General features: G+C 51.5%; 1 protein-coding gene across 2 annotated transcripts in view; it reads right to left on the bottom strand.

Moving 5' to 3' along the window:
* COPG2 (COPI coat complex subunit gamma 2) overlaps nt 1–18656 on the bottom strand; it is a 117024-nt gene that overhangs the window by 2963 nt on the left and 95405 nt on the right. The gene's annotated exons all lie outside the window — the stretch shown is intronic.

The following is an 18656-nucleotide window of genomic DNA, read 5'->3' as shown; positions in this document are numbered from 1 at the left end:
ACAGGTCAGTAATGAGGTTCTAGTATTGGTAAATTCAGTGTCTTAAAATGGAGAAGCAAGTAGGCCTTATATGTTTGAGGATGACTGGTAGAATAAGAAAGAAATAGAGATTGGGGACACATTTTTGGAAAGGGGAGTCTTTGTGAAGAAGATGAGATTTTCTGAACCGTTGGAAGGGAGGGGGTTTATTAAGTATGGAGGAAGAAAAGGCATTTAGGGTCAGGTACAAAACATACTAGAAATTGGGGAGTAAGCAAGTTTTCTGGGGGACAGGAAGGACAGGAAAAAACAGACCCCAATGTAAAGACCATATATGATAAGGTGAGTAATGGGGCTTTCATCTGCTCAAAGTCGCAACTTTAAACTCCCGACTCCTTCCTCCCAGCCAAGTACATAGTAAATGTCAGTGCATGTTGACATCAGATAGAAGGGTGTAAACTAATGTGTCAGATCCTTAGGTAAAAAGATGACTGAGACATGACTTCTGTCTCCAAGAGCAGATTGTCTAGGAGTTAAATGTGTGTGTGTGTGTGTGTGTGTGAGAGAGAGAGAGAGAGAGAGAGAGATCTGCCTGTATATCTGTGACACTACAACTCTTGTGTCATAGGTTCTTTAAATTTTAATAGAGGGCTCTATGGCAGTGGAGGATTAACAGCTGGGGAAATAAAAAAATTTGAAAGAATTTAACAGTCTAACAGGATCTCAAAGGATGCAAAAGGGATCTGACAAGCAGAGGAAGATACACAAATAAAAGGAAAGTGGCCAGAAAGGCCGTGAGGTAATTGGAAATGAGAAGAGATATGCTAATGCATAGGTGCTGAGGAGAATTTTTGACGAACAAATTTGAAATACCTTGTATCACAAATGAAGACCACATATTTTCCAATAGGCCTTGGTTTGCTGATGCAGTCAACAGATTGCAATGTTAGAAATAACTAAAGCCACCAATGGAAATTCAATGAAGAACAGGTTTGAGTTCAGAGAGTGAAGGAATTTAATAGAATATGTTGAAAACGGGTAACGGTAGTGGGTTGTCCCATATAGGAAAGAGTGTACCTGTTAAGACTAGAGATTTCAGTGCAATAGAGGGTTGGTCAAAGAATGATGGTGGCTAAATTAGGGTTTTCTGCAGGAGAAAGAGGGAAGAAAGAAGAAGTGGAAGTTAACACAGACCTAGAGTGGGTCAGTTGAAGTATTTAGAGAAAAAGAGGAGAGGCATGGGATTGTGGTAAGGACAAAGGTCATGATCAAATAAGAATGGAGAGGCAGGATAGACATTGGGTAATGCAAGATTATACGAATCCCAGTTTGGTTCTGATTAAGCAAGTAGGCTGCAAGAGAATGAGCAAGAGGAGTGAAGAGACAATCAGGAACCAGGTTAGATCACAGCCCTGAGGCAAACTGGTTCAATTTTATGTACAGATAAGGATGTAACATATTTAATGTATAAGTCAGTGACACATAGAAACAGATTAAGGAAGCAAATAGTATTAGAATGTTTCTGAAACTTTTGTAACAAATTTTTAGTTAAATGGTTTCGCTGATACAAGGAGAAGTTACAGGGCAGCTAAGGTGAACTCAGGTAAAACCACTGGTAACAATCTATCGATGTTGCTAGAAAGGATGGCCAACACTGAGTGAGAAGTAAGAGGGAGTGAGGGAGCCCTTCTGTGGCAAGAGAGCAATACTGAATCCACTGCCATAACAATGAGGAGGGCTTCAGTGAATGAAGCCAGGCAAATAAGCAAAGGGAATAAGAGCAGAATGCCTGGGAGATGTACATTAACGTTCTCAGACATGAGGCTCCTAACCTTAAGAGGACTGACGGGAATGAGAGCAATGGAGGAGACCTGTGTGAAAACATGAAGTTAGAGGAAAGCCAGATGCTGGAAACAAAGTCAGGAGAGAGCCGTGGGAGTGCAGGACATGCAGCGTTGCAAATGGCAGAGTGAAAAATTCAGTGGGGAGTTGCCGGGTCTCAACCACCTGCGGGAAGACTGATTAAGATGGGGGCTGTGGTCAGTGGGGCTGAAATCAGAAAGGGGTAGAAGGGCTAACAGGAGCCATCCGTGCATGCCTGCCCTTAACTGAGAAGGGGCAGGCGCCCCACATACTGTGCAGGAAGCCCAGGAGGGGGGGTGCCACTCGAGCAGCCAGTGCCAGCAGAGGAGCAAACCCCACTGGGAGATAAGGCTGGATCCCCAGGAATGCTATACGTGGGAAGGGGGTGCCAAAAGAGGTTCTTCCCTAGGACAGATGCAGGGGAAGAGGAGGAAAGGTACAGGAAAAGCAGCATGCAGTTGGTCTGGGATGGAAAGGAGTCAGGAAAGAAGGATGAGTCAGCTGGAAGGATGGCCATGGGTTACGATGCAGTAGGAAGGGGAGACCAGAGCAGAGGACACAGGAATGGAGGGCCCACGATACAGAGCAGATGAGGGAGGAGGGAGGCCTAGAACAGGATCTCTTGTCAGAGCTTGAAACAGGCCACTGGTCACATTTTGGGCATTAATGGAAGCATAAAGTGTGAGGAGCAGGGGTAGAGTAGGAGGCGGGAGTGGACGGGCTCTCAGAGCGCCCATCTGGAGGGAAGCTTGAATCTAAAGGCCTTCGGTGATAGGGAAGCCACTGCTGGGGACTTTTGAGATCCGGGGCTTGACTTAGCACAGGGCACAGAGGGGGTCTGTGGGGGAAGAGCCTACTGCCCTATAAAGGCTGAGAAGTGTTGGCACCCACTCCTCTCCTCACCTCCCCTTGGGGTGGGCAAGTGAAAGGAGAGCTGGGTGAACTGTCACAGTTCACTTTGGGGGCCCGGGCCATGCTCTTAAAGGTGGTTGCCATTGGAAGCAACCTGCCATGTGAGGATTTAGAGTGACAGACACTTCCTGGGCGGACCTGTGTGAGAACAGTGCGCGGGAAGGGGGGTGGTGGGCAGAAGCTAGCTGCCGAGGAGGAAGGGCATTTAGATGTGGGGCAGAATGGAAGACGTGAGGAGGAAGGGTCAAAGGGCCAGGACAAGGGCGCTGGGAGCTACACTAGATTACAACCAAAGGAGAGGGGCTGTGGAAAGCAAGTGGCTGAATAAGAAGTGGTGTCAGAAGGGAGTGCAATCTGGGATTCATGTGAAGCAACAGTGTGACCAACAGTGTAAAGTTAAAGAGTCTAAGCTGGATGGAGGTCAGCCAAGGCCAGTGGCAGGAGTCTCGAGAAGGTTGAGATTGAGCCGAGGGTGCAGGTGCATGTGGAAGAGCATGGACAGATAAGGAAGACAAACGAGACAGCTGAATCCATAAGAAACAATACCAAGATGGGAGCTGACAAAACAGGCAGCCCTGTAGGTAGCAGAGGTGCCCATGCAGGGGAAAGAGTGGGAGAGCCTGCAGGAGACGCGGTGGCGTCTGACGAGCAGCAGGTTTGGGTGTGAAGGATGTGGTACCATGCTTGTAGCAAAGATGATGATTACCTGAGAAAGGAGAGAGATGGAGACTATGTCCCTAGAGTGCTGTGGGGAGAGCTGTGGGGAGCGGCAGGGCCAGAAAGGGTGAGGAATAGAGTTGCCCGGAGCTGGAAATCCCGTAAGATCGCATAATGGTTGTTTGGTCAAATGATGTGTCTTAAAGCCAAACTGAAATGTCGTGTGGTAGGTAAGACGATAGGACAGGGCCTGAAGAGAAATGGGACGTTCTAGCGAGGAGTACGGGAAGGACAAGGATGGAGGCGCCCTGGTAGGAACCAAGGGCAGCACGTGGACCCAGGGTCACTGTGTGGGTGGCGTGTCTGCAGCAGGGATGACGAGTATCAGGAGATGCGTGGCTAGTGATCGTGGTGGGAACCCAACTGGAATAGAACTTCATTTGTCACTTGTATGTATGGGTGGAATTAAGATGTGGCGGGGCAAACAACTGAAGGGAGATGCAAATAACTGTCATATGAGTGCCGCGTTAAGGTTGCCCTAGAATTCACTGTGAGGTGGAGATGTTTTGCTAGTGGGGAGCTGTTGAGGAGACCACATCTGCTGAGTGAAGTGGAGATGGTAGCTAAAGGGGGGGGGAGAAGGAGGCTCGAGAAAAGGTGGCATATTTCTTTAGGGCAGGATGGGTAATGAGATGGGAACCGGGGAGCACCATCACAACTGCCCCCAGATTAAAAGGTCACTTGAAGCATGGCAAGTACTGACTGGAGGGAGAAGGCCCCGCACTTTGAAGTGTGGGGGGAAGAGGGGTTCTTAAAGCCAAGAGGAGCATTGTTCAGAGAACAACTCTCAGTAGCTGGCATGGTAAGAAGGAAAAACACACACAGCACAAAGACCACCAGAATGGGGGATCCTGTCGGCTCCGAGGATGGGCCTCAATGGCCGAATGTGGTGGACCTAAGGCCACACTGCAGGGACTCGTGTGTATACCGGAGAGAAAGAAAGGCCCGCAAAGCCATGGAAGTCAGAAGTAGACTCGCTCCTGGTGCCTTGGTGGGAGATTTTTAAAGGACGCCTTCCAAGGAGATGTTTAGAGCAGTGCTTCTTAACGCGTGCTCTTCAGCTCCCCTGAGCTGCTGAGTCTGTTGTGTCTTACCAAGCTGCAGTCTGTGAATAACTGCCTTAGATGAAGGCAGCTGAAGAGCCATTCTGATGAGAAGTTTTTGGTAGCAGCCTGTCACTAGTGCCAGCTAATAGAGAAGCAACTAGGGAGACCTGTAAGAAAGTTCAGAAGGTGTGGAACTTTCAAGAAAACCTGGCCAGGGGAGGTCACTGAAGGGGGCTGGAGTGAGGGAGGATGGGGTGTAGAGATCAGAGGCTTCTAGAGTAGGTTTATGTTAACTCTCAGACCAGGACCACTGAAGAGGAAGGGAGGAAGTGTGGTTATAAATAGAAGTGAGGGGAGCTGTTCAGGAGGTGAAGGGAATGGTAGAGAGAGGCCGCGGGGAATGGATGTGTAATCCAGTCCACAGTCTACACAGTGAGGGCTCAGTATGAGGTGAGTCTGAATCTATGAGGATGACATGTGCATACATAGTCTCTGAATGGAGGAGGGATGCTGAAGATAAGGTCTTTTTTATGAGATTAAAATAAAGAAAAAGGAATAAAATAGCAAAGTTAAAATTGCCCTCAGATGCAAAGAGATCTCTTATTATTAACATGGAAATAGTCACTGACACTAACTGGACATATATGGCACTGTACTCGGGCCAAATATCATGATGGAAAAAGGAAGAAGACTGGTCAGTTGCTCGCTAAGGGAAAGGCTTGGCTAAAAAGTAGACACTTGGCTTTGAGTGAGGGAGTGGGGACCCAAGGGAGGGAACTTCAAAAGGAATATGCACTCATCACCCTGAAAGGTTAAGATACACAGGGAAAGCTGGAAAGAATGTGTTAGAAGAGGATGTTAAAGACACACTCGAGAATTAAGGAAACACATTAAGATTTGCAGAAAGCGAGAGAAGCAACTGAGACTTGTATGAACAAAGAACAAAAGAGAGCAAAAGATGGAGGCTGGAAGCTAGATAAAGAGGGGTGTGTGGGTTAGGTAAGGGTGTGGAATGTGCAGGAGGAGAAATCAGCATGAAAGGGCATTAACGAGGGCTGAAGAGGGAACACAAGGAGATGGGAGTTGGACGTTTGTCAGACTTGTGTATGAACAGGGAGAGAGAGTGAGGTAAGAATGTGGCAAAGTAGGACCTGGAGTTCGAAGTTCTGCTGTCCAGGATGCTCTGCTAGAAAGATCCTGAAGTGACTTTCCATGGTCAATATAGCGAAGGGTCAAATGGGCTGAGAGGGATGGACATAGCAGGCAAACCAGTAGTAGGAATTCTGTGGAAATTTATGCTGAACTGAGAGGAAGAAGGGATGCATAAAGAATGTAGGGCCAAGATAGGGGAGATGGCAGTGGGTTGAGCAGTGAGCACCCAAATCTGTCTGTCCTGAAGAGACAGCTGAAGTCTGGAAGAATGATATGAAGTAAGGCGGTAGCTGGAAGATAAGGCAGCATGTTTCTCTAGGGTAAAATACAGTATGAGGAGGAAAGGGATGGAAGAACAAAGTAGAGATTCCTGTAGATGTTTACGAAGGGTGTGAAGAAGGGCAGATTCTGGAAAGGATGCTGGATTAGGCACCTACTTATAGACCAGGGTTATGACGGAATAAGGGGGAGAGGGTTTGTGAGCCAAGAAAGGACAACTGGATGAATTAGAGACTTAGTAAATGGAGTTTACTAAGAAATGCAGCCTGGGTTTAAGGGGGTTTTATTAAGATGAATTCTCCTAAAAAGGTGTTGCTGGCAACCTTAAAATACATCAGGATTGACCAGTTAGGGAGCGTGGGTGAGTGGTTTGTCTGTAGACAAGATTATGTGTATTTTTTGGGGCGTGGTTAGAAATGATGAGGGAACTAAAGCTCAGGTACCGTGCCCACTGTTAAGGTCTACTGCAGGGTGAGGATATAGGTGATGTGGTGTGCGGGGTGCTGTGCTGTGGTATAGTGCAGTAGCGATGTGATAGCTGAGGTCAGTAGTTAAGATATGGTAGAGTGCTAAAGAAAAAAGGGGTTTTAATTAAGTAATGGGAGCATGCACAAATTCAAGCAATTTCTCAGTAGTCTGAATGGCAAAAAGGCAAGCAAGATGTGAATCAAAGAAACCCAGAACAGAGAAATCAGTCAGGTCTTATGAGAGGTCTAGTTGCTTAAAATGTTTGGTGTTAAGGTTGCAATGAATGGTGTATATAATGAGAAGTAGAGGCCTGCGTATGGATAGGAGTCAGAAAGGTAGACTAGCTCCTGAAGTCTTGATGGGAAAAAAAATTTTTTTTTTAAATTTTATTTATTTATTCATGAGAGACATAGAGAGAGCGAGGCAGAGACACAGGTAGAGGGAGAAGCAGGCTCCATGCAGGGAGCCTGACGTGGGACTCGATCCCAGGTCTCCAGGATCACACCCTGGGCTGTGCAGGAGGCACTAAACCACTGCGCCACCCGGGCTACCCAATGGGAAAAATTTTTAAAGGAATTTTTATATATACACACACACGTGTGTATAGATATGTGTGTGTGGTGTGTACGTATATATATTTTAAGGCCTCAAATATAGCGTTCTATGTTATTTAAGGAGACATAAATATTTATTACAGTTATAAAAACAGAAGTCTCATATTATGTAGTGAGGGAGAGGTAAATGATTCTGAAGTGAGGCAGAGGAAATCTCAATGATCTGTGCAATATTTTATTTCTTTAAAAAAACTCAGTCAAATACAGCATCGTTAGGATCTAATGAAGTGGGCAGTAAGTGTATGGATTTGGGAGGGATGGAACAATTTTCATTAAAAGACTTGGCAGATACAAATAGAGGGGAAAATCATGGTGAATCTTGATGCAAAGCCCTCGATGGCAACCTGTTTGGCCAACAGGAGAGCAGGGTGGGAGGGTATCTGAAGAGGGATTGATCTGTATTTGGAGAGAAGTGGGTGGGTGTCTTTAAGGGCATATATCTCAAGATAAAAATAATGTATCCCTCACTCTGATTTCAGATGGAAGCTGAAAATGTGATAGATGTTAATAATCTCTGATGGAGCAAATAATCTAAGGATATCAGGAAGAAGTTGTTGAAATATGATGCTAAAGTTTGCTCAGGAATTAAAGTATCACAGTAGAACTGGCTGGAAGTGAGAGAAACTATTGAGACATGTATTTAAAAAGAAACAGTAGGGGGAAATAGGAGAGAAGCAGTGAGGCTGAAATCTAAATAAGAAGGGGGAGAGTGAGATCTAGGCTTGGTGCAGAGCATGCAGTCTTGCAAAATGGTAGACAGGGAAGGAAGGGCGTTAAAGGCCAGGATGAGGATACTGAGAGACAATCAGAAATGGAAGTTCAGTGAAGAGTTGTATGTTAAGCCAGGGACCAGTCAATCAGCTGAGGAAGGAGGTTCTTATTCTAAATAAGAATTGGAATATGATGTGTTGCTGCCCAGAAAGCTTTGTTGGAAAAAGATTGAAGGCAATCGGTGTAGTCAATAGAATGAGAAGCCAGAGGGATTAAATAGGACGGATTTAAAATCGGCCAGAGCAGGGATCTTAGGAAAGTCCAGACTGAATGGAAGGTGGAAACAGACTCAGCAACAGAGTGTAGGAAATAAGGACAATCCAAGAAGGTTGACTCGTAAGTGCGGAATATTGAAACCGCACCTATCTAGAGTAGGTGATTAGGTTCACTGGAATGATCCAGCTGAAAGAAGAAAGAATGATGGAGGAAATGTAGGGAGTTTTGCAGCAGCAGGAGAAAGGGAAAATGGAGAAAAGGAACAGAAAAGCAATGTTCAAGTTGCCTGCAGATGATTGCTGTTATTTGAATCATCTTACCTATGGGAGAAATGGTTGTTACTCCATATGTGGGCCAAAGGTCATGATAGAATGCAGAGAAAAAGAGGATGGCAAATGAGTACAGGGGCATGGTAGGATTTAAGAGAGCACCTGAGTAAAAGGCATGGTAACAAGACACAACAGATATGAATGAAACAGAGCAGCTGTCACATCTCAGAACGGTGTCTGGAACGGGAGAGGATCCAGGGCCTGAAGAAGAATAGGAGCTGGATAGGTTGGCTCTTGAAGTCTTAGTGGGAAACTTATGACTGAGTGACTGCTTCCTAGGAAAGGTTAGAAGGAGATAGACTGAAATAAACCCTGATAAGCCATTGTTGGAAACCTTAAAAACTGACTTTTTAGAAGGTGTGGATTGAATCCTTTTTCTGTAGAATCAGATGAATGCTTGTGGGTTGAGGAGTGGTTGGGGCTCATGACGAATGCTTAAGAGCTGGGAGGGCAGATACTCAAAGAAATTATTGGAGACCCGCCTGTAGGTATGATGTTAAATTTGCCAAGAAATTAAGGAATCATGTAAGGACTGGCTGGAAGTGAGAGAAGCAACTGAAAAGACTTATGTAAAATAAGAGGAAAGAGGAAGGGAGAGAGAATATGCTGGTTGGAGGGGAGGTATGAATTAGACTAGGTTTGGGATATGCAGGATTCAAAATGGCAAATCCTACAGAGACCAGAATGAGGGACACAGGTATCACCAGCCAACTACACACATTACCTAACTACATGTTACCATGACAAGTTTTTATCTCTATATCCCCATGTGCTTGGGAAACCACAGTGAGTCAGCATGCTTGTGTGCACACAAGGCTATAGGATGGTGTGTGTTTGCTGTGGTTGAAGCTTTTCTGTCGATAGCTTGCTTCCTATGCTCAAGGGTTTTCAATGTGTTGTGCATTGTTTCCATCACTCTCCGTACAACATGCGTGGAAAAACTCAAGCCATTCGCCAATCGGTAAGTAAACGTTTCTGAAAAGTTTCTTACTTATATATTTCACTTAAAAAAATATACATGACTTTGTTATTTATCTTGAAAGCCTTTCATGATTTCTTGCAGCCTAAAAGTAGAATGCACTTAGTCTTTTACCTTAGCATGGGATCACTGTGTACTACACACAAACACGTGCACTGATGAATGAATTATATGTTAATTATGTAGTTGTCCTTTAAAATGGCTTATGTTATAAGAAATACTTGAAAGTTTTTGTGATATTTTTGTGATGGTTGAGAAATGTTGGATTTTTTAAAAGGGAGATATTAAGGGCTTCTTCAAATTTAAGGTATTGCAACATAAGGATTTACTAACAAAAATTGTTATTCAGCATAGTTTAAACCAAGGGTAATGAAAATTGCTTGACTTACATAGCAGTTGAGTCAGGAAGAGAACTGTGTGGTGAGGCAGTTCTCAAGAGAGAGAGGAGAAAGAAGACATCAGAGGGACAGTATCCAGGAAAATATGTTTGCATAAAAAAGTGTGCCTGATAAAGAGAAAGGTTAGAGATAGGTTCAGTGAAGTGGGTCTAGCAGGATGCAAGTAATAAATAGAAGCGAAAGCAGCTCAGCAAAATCTCTAGGAAAGAAGAACTATGGAAACAGATTGAGCAATGGCTGTAGAATAAAAAGAGGAAGCAAACAGGGAGTTCTTAGTAAGTGTATGAGAATGGTACTCAGTATATGGATGGTCAATAAAAGCTAAAATGGCGGGGGGAGGGGGACACAAGATAATAGGTAGAAGAGCAAAATGTACCTTCAGATGGGGAAGGTCATGTGCAGAAGGACATATTGAAGCAAGGTTTGGCATTGTAGCTGTAGCTCCCAGAACGAGGAAGAATATATATCCTGGAAACTAAGTCAAAAGAGCACTGTATGGATTAGCCCACATTTCAGAGTAACTAGAGGAAACGTAAGGTAATACATCTTCCAATAAGGAGACCCAGAAACAAGAGGGCAGAAGGAGTAGGGCATACAACAGGAGATGGATACAGGATGGAAGACTGGCTGAAGGTGTTGAAGAATAGGAAGGCAGGATGGAAATAAGTCAGAAGGCACTGTATGCATTAGAGTGAGTGTTTCCAAAAGTCAGAGGGAAAAGGTAGATTGAGTTGTACATTTAATCCAGTTCCAAACAAAGGTGGGAAAGAAGTTTAAAAATGGGTAAAGAGGCAGGACCAGTGGACATGGGGAAAAGGCTGTCATGGATGGTGCTGAAAATTTCACAACCACAACTACAAAGGGCATCAAACTTCATGAGAAGGATGTTCCTGGGCCAACTGTGGGTGGAGCTGGGCGGGGGTTGGGGTGAGAAGACGGGGGTTGAAGCAATGGCATGGGCTGTGCAGAAACAGGTGTACAGGAGTAGAGGAGTCTCATATTTGCTTTTTCTCAGGGACAAAACTGTGCTCGGTAATAACAGAAATAAAAGAGGAACAATAGAGGAAACTACATGGCTTACTACTATATAGAGACACCCCGGGAAAATGGGAGTACATTAAAACTGATACATCGTAGGGAAAACAGTACAGAGTGACTAAATTAAGGTGGCTGGACAGAGGATCTTGCAAAATGTGTCATAGTACGTAAATTAAAGAGATATGAAGGGCAAATGAAAGAAGAGAACGTACTGAATGGGAACAAGAGGGAAATCTGGCTAAGAAGGAAGTTAGAGTGTATTTACCTTTCTATAGATGAGTTCAAGGGAGGCTCCAGTTTTCAACAAGATCTAGAAGAGAAAGAAATGAAGAGTCCAGCAGAGAGTGGATAGAGCAACAAGGGAAGAGCGAAAGAGGTTAGAGCACCTCCTGTAAAATACTAACTAACTATGGAGAAGAATGAGAGCTGCAGTGAGGAGATTTCCAAAGTTCTATCAGAGAAAGGAAACAGTAAGCACTTTAAAAACAAGAAATATTAAACACTGGAATGAATGAGGCATGGAATAGGATATTAAGTAAAAAGAAACAAAAGTCACACTCAAAGATAATGGTTCTTGATGACAATGGAGGACAGACTCAGGAAATAAAAAGTATAACTGTAAAGTAGCCTGGGGTGTGGGGCACGTCAGGTGTCAAAGATTAAACATAGAAGGAATGCCGTGGATCTCAGAGCAGAGATCCAGGCCAGTGTCAGCAGCCGGGGCAGTGCTGGGCTTTGAGGAAGAAGGGCCGGCAGCAAGTGATGGAAGTAGAAGGCCAGAGGCACACGGGGGAGCGTGCAGCCCACTTCCACGGCAGTGATCCTTCCCGAGGATGGGGGGGGTGGTTTCCACCCGAGGGGGGCTGTGGGCATGGCCCCCAAGGCAGGCCTATCAGAACATCTGAGGGGGAGCAGTGCTCTGCTCAGTCCAAGAACAAACCCAAAAACACACCCGGACGATGTTGCTGGTAGGCGGTCTTGGGGGTCATGGGTCCTCGGGTGAGAATCACTGGGTGGCAGGGGCCGAGCAGAGGGCGGGCAGACAGGCAAAGGGTGAGCAGTGAGCCCCTGAGCCAGGGTGGGGACGGGATGGGCACGGGGTGGGCACCAGGGTCAGGCTCTCAGATGTGGGGGAGGAGGACCCGGGCCCAGACAGACAGCGAGCAAGTGGATGTAGCCAAGAAGGCCTCTGGTGGGATGTGGGGGGCGGGGGGCTGGGAGTCCCCGTCAGGGCGGGCAGAGGGGGCAGGCGCCTGCTGAGAGGCACCAGCAGGGAGACTCGGGGGCACTGTCAGAGGGAGTGCACCCAAGGGGTCTGCGTGGACACGTGCCAGGTTCTGGGGGGGGCATCTGTGGGGCCCCGGGGGACGGGAGCGCAGCGGGGTGCAGGGGGATGGGAGCGTGGGCCGGAGCTTGTGGGCTCAGGGGGCACGTGTGAGGCAGAGGCCCCTGAGCCAGGCTGAGCAGCGGGTGAGGGATGGAGGAGGGGGCGAGGCACGACCTCCGAGTCCAGCGGGGCGGCTCACAGAGCAGCTGAAGGAGCCACAGGGGCTCGAGTGTCAGGACGGGTGCTTTGCCCCGAATGCAACAGAGAAGCCAAGCGGGTGGGGCCCGGGCTGCAGCGGGCAGAGGACGTGGATGGGACAGGGGGTCCCAGGGGAGCACAGTGAGGAAGGGCAGGGGTGGTGCTCGCAGGGGGGCCAGGAGGCCTGTTGACAGGATTGGGGTTGCCTGTGTGAGGGTGGCAGAGAGCCCCGGGGAGGGCGCGGACGTGGAGGGACCAGGGGCTGTGCGCCCCGAGTGGGGACCAGCCCTGAGGAAGCTCATGCAGGACAAAACGCAGAGCCAGTGAGGCACGTGGGAGACGAGGAGGCCAGCAGAGGAGGAGATTGGAGAGGTGGTGGCCCATTTACAATGCTGGTGACAACCCTGTCACTCCAGGGATGGTGACAAGAGGAAAGGTCAGAGAAAAGCCCAGAGAGTGACCTCCTCCAAGATGGCAGAGGGTTTAGCGGTGATTTGAGCCACCGATGGATCCAGCACAGCACAGTGGGGCGAAGAAGCTGTCATGGAGCAGGAGGGCAGGCCCGGTAGGGAGCAGGTGTCAAGGGAAAGAGCTGCAACTCCTCCATATGACAGGTGCAAGGCAGCTGGTCAGGGGAGTGGACAGGAAGCAACAGGGACAGACCTGGACAGACTGCAGGGGAGAAGGGGAGGACCTGATGCAACACAGGGGCTCATGATGGGTGGAGGGCATGCCGCTAAACAGTGGAAGGTGTCATGAAAAGCTCTTAATAGAGAGACACTGACAGATTTCCAGGGGGCAGGAAGGCCAGAAGGGTGGCATAAACGGTATCGAGATGGGGTGGTAGGAGTGGAGCAGGGTAAAGACCTCCTACCCTGGGCATCTGAAGACCTAGGACTCTCTAGGATCGGATGGGGAAAGGGGCACTCGAGGCAGAATGGGGGCCTCAGCTGGTGATCTCAGGGGTACAGCTTGGGCTCTGAGGGAGGGAGTCCAGCGTGCGGCTAGTGAGTACACTTAGGAATGGTGGGGGAGCGTGTGGGGACCGGGGCTGGTGACATTTCTGAGGATCACTGAATCCATGCCTCAGTGATTCCAGGGCTGAAAGAATGGAGTCTGGCATGTAGCAGTGAGAGTCCATTAAAGAAGGGGGATGACAGTCAAAACCCTCGGTGTGTCAATGGTTGCACCTGAAAAGAGAATGTGGACATCAGGCAGTGGGGACTCGGGGCTCCTGGCTGAGAGGCTTGGTTAGGTGGACGACTGACCGAGGGGGCCAGGGAGAGTGGGGAGAAGGGTGAGAGGAGGAGGGAGAGGAGGCGGGCAGCAGAGGAGCCAGGGAGAGTGGGGAGGAGGGAGAGGAGGCAGGCAGCAGAGGGGCCAGGGAGAGTGGGGAGGAGACAGGAGGGTCCTAAAGCCTGTGTGTGGTGTTGTGTAGACGGGAACAAGAGGGGAGGAGGGCGAAGCAGGGCTCTGGACAGTCTCCCTGGAGAGCAGACAGACAGTGGTGACACGAAGGGGTGCATCAGGGGACCTGGGGCAGGAGTGGAAGCAGGGTACAGAGTGAGGGAAGGAGGACCAGCTGGAACTCCAGGACTGGGGTGAGGCCCTTGGGCAAGGGCTTGATTGAAAGGGAAGAGAGAGGAGGAAGGTGTGATGGGGTGAGGATAGGGAAGAGCGCACTGAAGGAAAGAGGGTGGCCAGAGCCAGTGGAGGAACCAGACAGGACGAGATGAGTGACAGCAGGTGGCTACAAAGAGAACATGGCCTGCTGAGGGGATGGAAAGGGCGTGAGCTGAGAGCAGGTGCCAGGAGGGAGGGGGCACATCCCGATGGCCAGCTGCTTGGGATGTGCTGATGCGGCCACATGATAGGCGTTGGGGAGCCTTGGCAGCCACGGGCCCCAGAGAACAGGCAGGACGTGTACCTGGGCCAAGGAAGGGAAGGGAAGTAATGGGATGTGTGGGGAAGCTCTTGGGAAGGAAGGTGAGTGGGGCCTTGTGGCAGCTGAACAGGTCGCATCCCTGAGACACGCAGGTGGTGGGGGGCACTGGGGAGGACTAAGAGTGGAGTGTGCTGGAAGGGATGGACGCCCACAGAGGTACCCAGAAGAGGGAGGTGGCAGGGAGGGAGCCTGCGCATCTCAGACCTGTCTACAGGAAGGAATTCCGGAGTGTGGGTCCGGACAGAGGCAGGGAAGGAGCGGCAGGAGGGGGCAGCGGTGGGTATGCAGCAGGGCTGTTCCTGCGGCCCGGAATGCGGTGGCAAGAATAGAATTATTGGCCAGGCTCTTGAATACGGATCCGGTGAGGAAGGGGTGGGGGTTGGGGTGGGGTAGGGTGGCCTGGCTTAGACTCATTAGGACAGGAGAGCAGGGTTGGCAGGGACAGGGATAGCAGGGGGGGAGAGACGGGGACAGAGCCATGAGCCAGGCACTGAGAAAACCATCTTCTAAACAGCCTGTGAACTGACTTTAGGTCCAGTCTGAGGGGAGATGATCACAGGTGAGCAGTCCGCAGAAAAGATCAGCGAATCCACCCAGAGGGGACAAGGGACAGTAGCTGCAGGAAAGGTGGAAGGGAAGGTGGGCTTGGCAGGAGTCACCGGGGGACGTGAGGGCCACAGGAGCAGGGCTCTGCAGGGGACAGTGTCATGGGTCTGAAATCAGAAGGAGTGACGTAGGGAGGGAGACAGTGACAAGCACGAATACCAGTAACAGGCCAGAGATACTATCACAGTGCCTTGTGTCATCACCGGGGGGGGGGGCGGGGAGGATTTGGGGGGGTATGGAGTGGGGTCGGGGGGGGGCGGGTGTGAAGAAAACGATGTGCTAGTGCACGTGGGGTTTGGGACACATTGGTGTCGGAGTGACAGGGAAAGAATGTGGTGGTTCCAAGAGGACAGAGCCGGGTCAACGTCAGAGTAGGGGACATGGGGAAACTGGAGGAACAGTGTCAGTGATGCTGCTGGAGGCCGGAGGCGCACGGGGGAGCGTGCGGCCCAGGGGTCGGGGTGGGCTCCCACGGCAGTGATCCTTCCCGAGGATGGGGGGGGGTGGTTTCCACCCGAGGGGGGCTGTGGGCATGGCCCCCAAGGCAGGCCTATCAGAACATCTGAGGGGGAGCAGTGCTCTGCTCAGTCCAAGAACAAACCCAAAAACACACCCGGACGATGTTGCTGGTAGGCGGTCTTGGGGGTCATGGGTCCTCGGGTGAGAATCACTGGGTGGCAGGGACCGAGCAGAGGGCGGGCAGACAGGCAAAGGGTGAGCAGTGAGCCCCTGAGCCGGGGTGGGGACGGGATGGGCACGGGGTGGGCACCAGGGTCAGGCTCTCAGATGTGGGGGAGGAGGACCCGGGCCCAGACAGACAGCGAGCAAGTGGATGTAGCCAAGAAGGCCTCTGGTGGGATGTGGGGGGCGGGGGGCTGGGAGTCCCCGTCAGGGCAGGGCAGAGGGGGCAGGCGCCTGCTGAGAGGCACCAGCAGGGAGACTCGGGGGCACTGTCAGAGGGAGTGCACCCAAGGGGTCTGCGTGGACACGTGCCAGGTTCTGGGGGGGGCATCCGTGGGGCCCCGGGGGCGGGAGCGCAGCGGGGTGCAGGGGGATGGGAGCGTGGGCCGGAGCTTGCGGGCTCAGGGGGCACGTGTGAGGCAGAGGCCCCTGAGCCAGGCTGAGCAGCGGGTGAGGGATGGAGGAGGGGGCGAGGCACGACCTCCGAGTCCAGCGGGGCGGCTCACAGAGCAGCTGAAGGAGCCACAGGGGCTCGAGTGTCAGGACGGGTGCTTTGCCCCGAATGCAACAGAGAAGCCAAGCGGGTGGGGCCCGGGCTGCAGCGGGCAGAGGACGTGGATGGGACAGGGGGGTCCCAGGGGAGCACAGTGAGGAAGGGCAGAGGTGGTGCTCGCAGGGGGGCCAGGAGGCCTGTTGACAGGATCGGGGTCGCCTGTGGGAAGGTGGCAGAGAGCCCCGGGGAGGGTGCAGACGTGGAGGGACCAGGAACTTGACCCCCAAAATAGGCCCGAGTGTGATGATGCTGATGCATGAGGAAAAGCACAGGCCAGAAATCACCTAGGAGTCTGAAGAAGGTGGGAGAGTGGAAGGGGGCCAGAGGGAGAGGAGGAAGAGGTGGCTACCTGTCTAATCGCTAGAGGTATCATAGCAGGGTGAGTCTAGGTCATAGAGAAGCCTAGAAAAGTATCGACTTTCTCCCAAATGGCAGACCTGAGAAGGTTAGAGTGCCTAGCGGTGAATGGGACAGTAGATGGATTCTGGACAGCACAGTGGTGAGGAAGAAGGTGGCCACAGAGGGAGGAGGGCTCAGAATGCCATAGGTTTAGTCCAAGAGGATGACGTAGGCAGCACGGGGCACAGAGGGGGAGCAAGGGGCGGGACGCTCAGGTCTGGGGACCCTGGCTACAGAGGCTTCATCCGCTGGACAACACAGGTGACAAGGCTTCCCAGGATGGAGAGCAAGAGGATGGGCTCAGATCAGCTGATGGCCAAGAGGGATGGAGGACAAAGGGGGATCTGGACAGGTCAGTGGGGGGCACAGGGCCAGGGGAATGCACGGGGGTGTGCAACGGGGGGCCTGCACAGAAAGAATGGAAGCAGGGGCGGTGAGGGAAGGAGGACGAGTTCAATGTGCAGGCCTGCTGCTCCCGTGGGCAAGGGCTTAACTGAAAGGAGGAGAGGAAGGAGGAAGGTGAGGTGGGTGAGGCTGGGGAATAGGGAGCCTCCGGGGAGGGGGGCAGTGTCCAGAGCCGCAGGAAGGACCAGATGAGGGACAGCAGGTGGCCACACAGAGAACATGGCCTGTGCAGGGGATGGAAAGAGTGTGAGCTGAGAGCAGGTCCTGGGCGGGAGCACATCCCAATGGCGAAGGGATGACCCCATGGACTACAGGACAGGCTCTGGGGAGCCGTGAGGTGCGTGGGGTCCCGGAGAAGAGGCAGGGTGCCGTCCCTGGGCTGAGAGGAAAGGGAAGTCGCGCAGCCCGTGGAAAGGTGGCAGGGAGGAGTGTCCAGAGGGTCCCCGGTGCAGGGTGACGGGAGGTGGGCAGCGTGAGGGGGGGCACCCAGGGGCGGAAGGAGAGGGCAGCATGGTGGAGGGAGCCAGGCGGGACACCAAGAGGGGAGCAGGGAAGAGGGAGGTGGACCGAGAATGCCTTCTGGCCCCCAGAGGGAAGTTCAGAGAGGTGGGCCAGCGAGTGGCAGCCCGAGCCAAGGTGTGGGCAAGGAGGGAGGACACAGAGGTGGTCGCAGGGCTGCTCCTGCGGCCCCTGAATGTGGTGGCAGGCGTAGAACTTTTCAGCCAGGCTCTTTACCACGGATCCGGAGGGGTTGGGGTGGGAGTGATGGGGTTGGGGCTGGGGTCAGGGATGGGGTTAGGGTTAGGATGGGGTTGGGGCTGGGGTCGGGATTAATGGGCATGGGGGTGGGGGGCTGGGGAATATGAATTTTGCTCTAGGCACTGAGAAAAACATTCTTTAACTGAGCTTGTGGACTGATACATGTACGATGCGGGTGGGTGACAACTGCAGGCTGGGGAGAGCGTGGGGGAAGACCAGTGAATCCAGACCAACTGGACACAGGCGAGTATCTCAGGAAAGGTGGAAAGGAAGTGCTTGGGCAGGAGTCCCAGAGGTCCATGAGGCCCACAAGGGCAAGGCTTTGTAGGGGACAGGTCTGCAATGAGGAACGGTATCTTAGAGGAAGGAATGATGGCAATCACTGAAAAGGAGCAGGTTTTTGCACTGATAGGGTCATGATGCCTGAGAGGAAATGCTGGAGGCAGGGAGGGAGTTGGTGTGTACGTGAAGAGAACAATGCTCTAGTGCACCTGTGGGTGTGGAATACATCTGTGTCAGAGAGTAAATGTGGGAGGGAATATGTGGGTCCAGGAGGAGAGCTGGGCCAAGGCAGAGTGGGGGCAGTGCTGGGCTTTGAGGAAGAAGGGCTGGTGGCAAGTGATGGAAGTAGAAGGCCAGAGGTGCACGGGGGAGCGTGCGGCCCAGGGGTCGGGGTGGGCTTCCACAGCAGTGATCCTTCCCGAGGATGGGGGGGGTGGTTTCCACCCGAGGGGGGCTGTGGGCATGGCCCCCAAGGCAGGCCTATCAGAACATCTGAGGGGGAGCAGTGCTCTGCTCAGTCCAAGAACAAACCCAAAAACACACCCGGACGATGTTGCTGGTAGGCGGTCTTGGGGGTCATGGGTCCTCGGGTGAGAATCACTGGGTGGCAGGGACCGAGCAGAGGGCGGGCAGACAGGCAAAGGGTGAGCAGTGAGCCCCTGAGCCGGGGTGGGGACGGGATGGGCACGGGGTGGGCACCAGGGTCAGGCTCTCAGATGTGGGGGAGGAGGACCCGGGCC

This window comes from Canis lupus, chromosome 14 (assembly GCF_003254725.2).
Source record: "Canis lupus dingo isolate Sandy chromosome 14, ASM325472v2, whole genome shotgun sequence".
In the NCBI taxonomy this organism is placed as follows: domain Eukaryota; kingdom Metazoa; phylum Chordata; class Mammalia; order Carnivora; family Canidae; genus Canis; species Canis lupus.
Note: the sequence above shows the minus strand (reverse complement) of the source record. Positions and strands in the feature narration are given on the sequence as shown.